A 7,009-nucleotide genomic window follows, 5' to 3' on the forward strand; every position below is an offset into this window, starting at 1 on the left:
AGCAAGTTGGCTAGCAAAACTAGTAATATAGGTGAGCTCTGGGTTTCGACTGAGATCCTGCTTCAAAAGAATAAGGTGGAAGAGAATTGAAGAAGATTCCCCCTATCAAACTGGATTACACACACACCATGTACACAAGAAAAGAAGAAGCTAATTTTAGTCGATGAGATGTTTAAACAGGGCAGTGAATGACAGAAGGGAGAAGAAAGGAATCTTCATTGTCAACCAGACTGAGTCTAGAGACACCTAGGAGATTTGCCGCTGGAGTGTCTCTGGGGGTGTTTCCAGACAGGTTTATCCCCCGGAATACGGACAGCACCGCGCCAAGAGCTGGGGCCCCAAAGTGATGTGAACTCCAGCACTCACTTCTTGGCTGTGACTAGCTGCGACACATTTCTGCCACCACAGCTGTAGCTGCTCTCAGTGCTATGCCGTCCCTGCGACGATGGGCCGTTCGCTCAAACCGGGAGCCAAATAAACCTTTCTTTCTTGAGTTGTTTCTGTCACAGAAAGGAAATACATAGCTAACAGGGAACTTGCCCATGAAGAGGTAACGACTGAACTAAAAACTAAACGGGAAAGAAAAGAAGCATCAGTATGGAAACTTGAGAGCCTTTCTCCTGCGGGACAAGATGGCTGCAGTATGTTTAGGTACCACATCCTCACATCACACTGTCCAAAGTAGGTCTGGGGGGTTTCCTGTTGCGAGGAAGAAAAATATTTCCCACAAGGCCCTAGCGTACTTACCTTCCTGTCCCAACGGCGGCCAGAACTAGGTCGCACACCTACTCTCCAGCCAAGAGGGTGGGGTTCGGTGACTGCCTGGGAGCAACTGTGGCTCTGCAGGAGACGAGAAGGGGTGGCCTGTACTGAGCCCGAGCAACCTGAACTGAGCCAGACCAGCTTGCTGTCACCCCAAAAGCCAGCTGGAGAGACTGCATTTATTTTGGAGTGATTGGGCACCTAAGCCTGGGACAGGCACTGTGCTAATGTTGAGGGTAAAAAGAAAAGCTAGTACCAGGCATGGTATTTCATTCTATACTCTCAGTGTTAAGAAGACTGAGGAGGACTGTTAAAAGTTCAAGGCTAGCTTGGACTCCTGTGTAAGGCCCTAGTCTCTCAGGTGTGGGAGCACACATTTGTAATCCTAGCATTCAGCAGGTAGCGGTGGGAGGATCCAAAATTCAGGGTCATCTTTGGCTATTTAGTAAGTTCAAGGCCAACCTGGGCAGGATTCATGAGACTTTGTCTCAAACAAACAAATGGGGGAAAAAAAATCTCATTTCACTTAAAAAAGAAAGAAAGAAAATGTATATATATATATATATATATATATATATATATCACACACACACACACACACACACACATATATATATATATATATATATATATGAAAGGTTTAGGAAATAAAACCTTATGTGAGGTATGAACCACTACTGGAGAGGTGAATGCAAGAGAATCAGGACATTGCAATTCATCCTCCTGCATGAATACATTGCAAGTTTGAGGCCAACTTGGAGACCCTGGCACTAAATACATAAATAATAAAAATAAAAACAAAGAGAAGAAAAAAGAAAACCAAAACAAACCTTAGGTCTGGGGTGAGTAACAGCTCCATCTAGAGCTCTGGAGTGCTCCCCCAGCAGACAGCTCCGTTTAGAGCTCTGGAGTGCTCCCCAGCAGTCAACTCAGTCTAGAGCTCTGGAGTGCTCCCCAGCAAGTCAGCTCAGTCTAGAGCTCTGGAGTGCTCCCCAGCAGACACAGGTTCTTTTAGATTCCCCAGCAGGGTAAAAGCAAACCAAAGCAAAGCAAACTGACAGACCCCACTTAGGCATTATATCCACTCTGGTGCTTGTGAATATTCAGCAAGAGGCACTCCCTCCTGCTCCTCCTCCCCACACTCCTATTTCCAAGTACTAGGGTTCAGTGCACCTTCTCCCCTCTCCCCCCACCCCTTTGCAGGGTGGAGGTGGAACCCAGGTCCTATGCATTCTGCGCCACCATTGTACCACAGAGCTCGGGCTGCATTTCTTTATCTCAGAAGATTTTCCCTTCCTCTCATTTCGTAAAACCATCTACTCACTTGACATGCTGTCACTGGACAGCTGGGCCCTGGACAGGTAATATTGCTCAATTAGCAGTCCCTGTCCTCAGAAGTTCCACTCTCGTTCCAACTGAGAAACCATCATGGTGCGCTGACAAGGAAAGAAAGTGTTACAGGAGAAATGGGTGTACACAACCCACCAGTAGAGCTCTTGCCGAGCATGCAGAAGGCTGTGCTAAAGCCTCAGAATCACAAAACAACACACAAACAAAGAAAAACATCTCCCAAACAAAAATCCAACATGGCTGAAAGTCATCAACAAACCCATAGATCAAATAATTATTATCGGTTCAGGGTATAGCTTGATGGTAAAGGACTTCTATGGTCTGGAGGCCCGGATCCAATCTCCAGCACCAGGAGGGAAAATGTCCAGGGTGAAGGAGATGGCACAGTTGGTAAAGTATCTACAGCTTTGCCAACATAACCCAAAATAAACTCTTTCTTTTCTAAGTTGTGTTGGCCATGATCTTTTATCATAGTGACAGAAAATGAACGAAGACCCAAGTGTGTACCAGGGAGTAGGACATTGCTGTGACAGCCTGGGTGTGTGTTTTCTTTTTGTTTGCTTGGGTCTTGTCAGAACTTGTAGTGATATTTTATTTGTGTTTTAACAAATAAAGCTTGCCTGAAGATCAGAATGCAGAGCTAAGCCACTAGATTTCATGGGGTGGTGGCACACACCTTTGATCCCAGGACTCAAGGTCTCCCTGGGCTACACGAGATTGAATCTGCCTAAAAAGAGAAATAAGATTCACACAAAGGTGCCCCCAGCACTCAGGAGATACACAGCTTTAATCCCAGCGCTAGGGAGGTGAAGACAGAGTGATATGGCTGGGTAGAGAGAGGAACATAAGGTGGGAGGAGACAAGTGCAGTCTCAAGTTTGGTGACGAGCGTGGCGGTCTGCAGTCACTCTGAAGACAGGATCGCCCCTTTGCTTGTCTGAGCCTTGGTAGAGATAAGAACTCTCTATTGGGGGCTGGAGAGATGGCTCAGCGGTTAAGAGCATTGCCTGCTCTTCCAAAGGTCCTGAGTTCAATTCCCAGCAACCACATGGTGGCTCACAACCATCTGTAGTGAGGTCTGGTGGCCTCTTCTGGTCTTCAGGCATATACATAGGAAGAATACTGTATACATAATAAATAAATAAATATTTAAAAAAAAAAAAAAAGAACTCTCTATTGGCGTGGCTGCTTTGCTTTTCTGATCTTCAGCTTGAACTCCAGTATCTGTCTCCGGGTTTTTATTAATCACGCTACAGGGGCTGCCAGCTCACCAAAACATGACACGAAGACTTAATAATTATGAATGCTTAGCCTTGGTTTAGGCTTGTTCCTAACTAGTCCCCCCCCTTGGTTTTTCAAGACAGGGTTTCTCTGTGTAGCCCTGGCTAACCCTGAACTCACCCTGTTGACCAGGTTGTCCTCAAACTAACAGAGATCCGCCTGCCTCTGCCTCTCGAGTGCTGGGATTAAAGGTGTGCGCCACCACAGCCTAGCTCTAACTAGTTCTTACAACTTAAATTAACTCATTTCTATTCATCCACATATTTTTATGGCTTTTACCTCTCTTCCTGCATGTCTTGCTCCCTTTGTGTCTGGCTGGCAATTTTTGTCTTTTTTCTTTGAGACCTCTCTGTTCCCAGAAGTTTTGTCTAGCTATTGGCCATTCAGCTCTTTATCAAACCAGTCACAGTGACACATCTTCACACAGCGTAAAGGAATATTCCACAAGAATCCTGGCTTTAGTCATGAAGGATATATAAGTAAAGGGTTTCAGAGAGCCACTGAGGTCAGGCATATGGCAGAAGAGTCCTTTTGGGGGGGCGGGGGCTGAAAGGCTAGTGTGTGAAGTTGTGGAAGTGAGACCACAGTTACAGTTTAGACCCCAAGATGTTGGAGATGCCAGAGCTGTGGGAAATCTGCCAAGGAGAGCTGCCCATAGGGAGTAGACGAACCCAAGAGAGAAAAATGTGTTACAGCAGCAAAGCTGGAAGGGCGGTGACATCACACAAGGAGGTGGAGAACTTTGGAGTTTGCCCTGCTGGGCTCCACACTTTCTTTGCTCCAGTGTTTTCTCTCCACACCTCCATCCCTCCCTTTTGAAATGGGTGTATAGGTTTTGTGCCGCTGGACGCTAGAAGCACGTCATTTCCTTTTGGATTTTACAGGAGGTTACAACTGAGAGGTTGCCTGGAGTCTCAGAACAGAGTTTAGATTTTTTTGAAAATGGCATTGAGGCTGAAAGACTATGGGGACTTTTGAAGTTGGACTAGATGCATTTTGCATCGTTACATGGCTGCAGACTAGAGGTGCCAGGGAGTGGGATGTGGTGGTTTTAGCATTTGAGTCCTTAGCCCTCTGTGGGTGGTGCTATTTTGGGGAGGGGGTCCGGGAGCTGCCTCGATGGAGGAAGTGGGTCACTGGGGAGTGGGCTGGAGGTCCAAGTCTATCCCCATCTCCAGTTCTCTGCTTGTTTGCTTTTCAAAATGTGAGTTCGCGGCTGTTCCTGCTGCCATGCTTACCTGAGGCCACACTTTCCCACCACAATGGCCATCAAACCACAAGCCCCAAATGAATCTTCCTTCTCTATGTTAGCTTGGTCGTTGAGTTTTAATGCAGAAGTAGAAAAGTAACTAACACAGGAACCCATCAGTGGAGACAGAAAGGTTGAACTTCAGGCTAAACTGAGTTACCCAAGGGCCCATTCAGGCTTGCATTCTTGCTCCGTGGCTTCCACTCTCTTCCCACATGGTTAGCCATCCGGCAAACAGGAGAGATACTGCGGCATCAGGGTGGACCAGGGTAGTGGCATGGAGTAGGTGATGGTTCTGGAAGAGGGTTCCGTGGATGACTTCAGGCAGTTCTGACTTGCCCACCTAGCAGGGTTTCCGTGTCACTCCCAGAGCTACTCGCACTGGATGGATGCATTTGAACTCGGGTATTGAGTTGACCTTCTTCCCAGGAGCCACGCGATACAAAGGGCTCACTGTTAGTCCCCCACCCTCAACCACACCCGTTATCAATTCTTATCTTGGTCTCTTTCTGCCCAACAGTGGAAACTTTACCCTTCTATGGTCCCATGTCCATGTGAACAATAGAAGGGTACTATGGTTATGGATTTTCAAGTTTTCATTACCCCATGTCCCCTTGAGTTGAAACCTGTATTTTATTTTTATTTATTTATTTTTTTGAGCACCTACAATGAGCCAGGGAAACAATTCCATAGTTATTGCATCTGTTTCAGCTCATTCAGACTCAGGCCATTCATGCAGACTGCTTATGGTTGGTGACCAATGAAAAGCAATTAACAAACGACACAAAAATCAACTGTCTTTTTCTTTGTGTATTTTACTCAAATAAACCACCCAAGACTCCCACCACTTACATTTTAATAGAGGATATTATGAAGGTATATGAACCAGTGAATTCTGGGTCTCCTCAGGACAGGCAATTTCAATGTTGGATGTTACCGGGTTCTAGTTTTATTGTACTGTGCAGTTTTATTAAGGAACGGGGAATCTATGTATCACTACGTTTTAAGTAGTACCATGCCTGGATGAGGCATCAAAGTGAGAATGGTGAACTTAAAGGGCCTTTAAAACATCTTGAAGCAATAACAAGCCACAGACTGAAGCCGGGTTGTTTTAAAACATTACACAAAACTAAAACAATTGAACCAATTTGTCCTTTGTTCTTTTTATTGCGTTCCTTATTACATTAATACTGTTTTAAAAATGAAACTCAAAGGCATCAGACTCTCGCACCAAGCTACGCGAAATCGTTCTTGCACGGGTCTGGTTCGGACAGAAAAGTGCCTCGAGGCTGCTGGCCTTCCAACGCTGTGAAAGGAAAGGTCGCGGGGCTAAGCCCCGGGCCAGCCTGAGCTCTCGCTCCAGGTGGGAGGAGGATCTGCCCGAAGTTTGCTAAATTTTCTGGCAGCAGTGCTTCAGGGCAGGCGGGGCCTGTGAGAGTTGCACGCCTCCGGGGGTCTCCACCTTTCCAAGAAAAGTCCCTTTGGGCTGGAGGCGCCCCCGAGGTCATCCCTGCAGGGCAGGCTAAAGGACAAGAGCGATCCCAGAGTTCCGGAACACAGAGCGCCAGCGCACAGGCAGCAGCGCGACCCTGTGTCCCGGGCAGCGAGCGCGTTCGGAGCCACCGCGCTCTCCGACGCCGGGGACTCGCGTCCTCTGCCGCGACACCCCGCTCCACCGCCCTCCTGCGCTCCGCCCGGGAGGGGCCGCCCTTCCCGCGGGAGCCAGAGATTGACATCTCCGCTCCCCCTCCTCGGCTGCGCAGCCAGCCCGGGCTGTGTGTTTTGGAAGCGGTGCTACAGAGCCGCGAGCTGTGTGACGCCGCGAGCGGCCAGCGCCGCCCTTCCTTCCCCCCAGGGCTCGGGCGGCAGCAAGGCGGCCCGGACGGCCAGGGCGGGGCGCGGGCTCTGGGAGCAGGGCGCGGGGCGGAGCGCTCGGCCGGGTGGAGGCCCAGGGTGGAGAAGCCGGGCGGGGGCTGCTCACGCCCAGCCCCGAGGCCGCGCCGCGCCTCGCGGGACAGGTCGAGCCGGCGGGGCGGCGCCCGGCTCCGGGGAATAATGAGTGTCTGTCAGGCCGGCCCCGGGTGACTGGGCGGGGCGCGGGCGGGGGCGGTGCGGGAGGCGGGGGCGGGGAAGGGCAGGGCGGGGTGCGTGTTTGCCAGTGACTCGCCGACCCCTCCGGCGGCTGCCTCCACCCAAGTGGGTGGGGACCCCTCCCAGCCCCGGCGGCTGCGGCGGCTCCCGCTGCCCCTCCCTGACCCTCCCACCCCGGCTCCCAGCCTCTACTTACCCCGCCAGCCCCGGGGAGGCTCGCAGAGCGAGCGGCGCCGGCGTCATGTGACTGCCCGGAGTTGGTGCCAAGGAGCCAGAG

The sequence above is a fragment of the Chionomys nivalis genome, chromosome 6, assembly GCF_950005125.1.
Source record: "Chionomys nivalis chromosome 6, mChiNiv1.1, whole genome shotgun sequence".
Lineage (NCBI taxonomy): Eukaryota > Metazoa > Chordata > Mammalia > Rodentia > Cricetidae > Chionomys > Chionomys nivalis.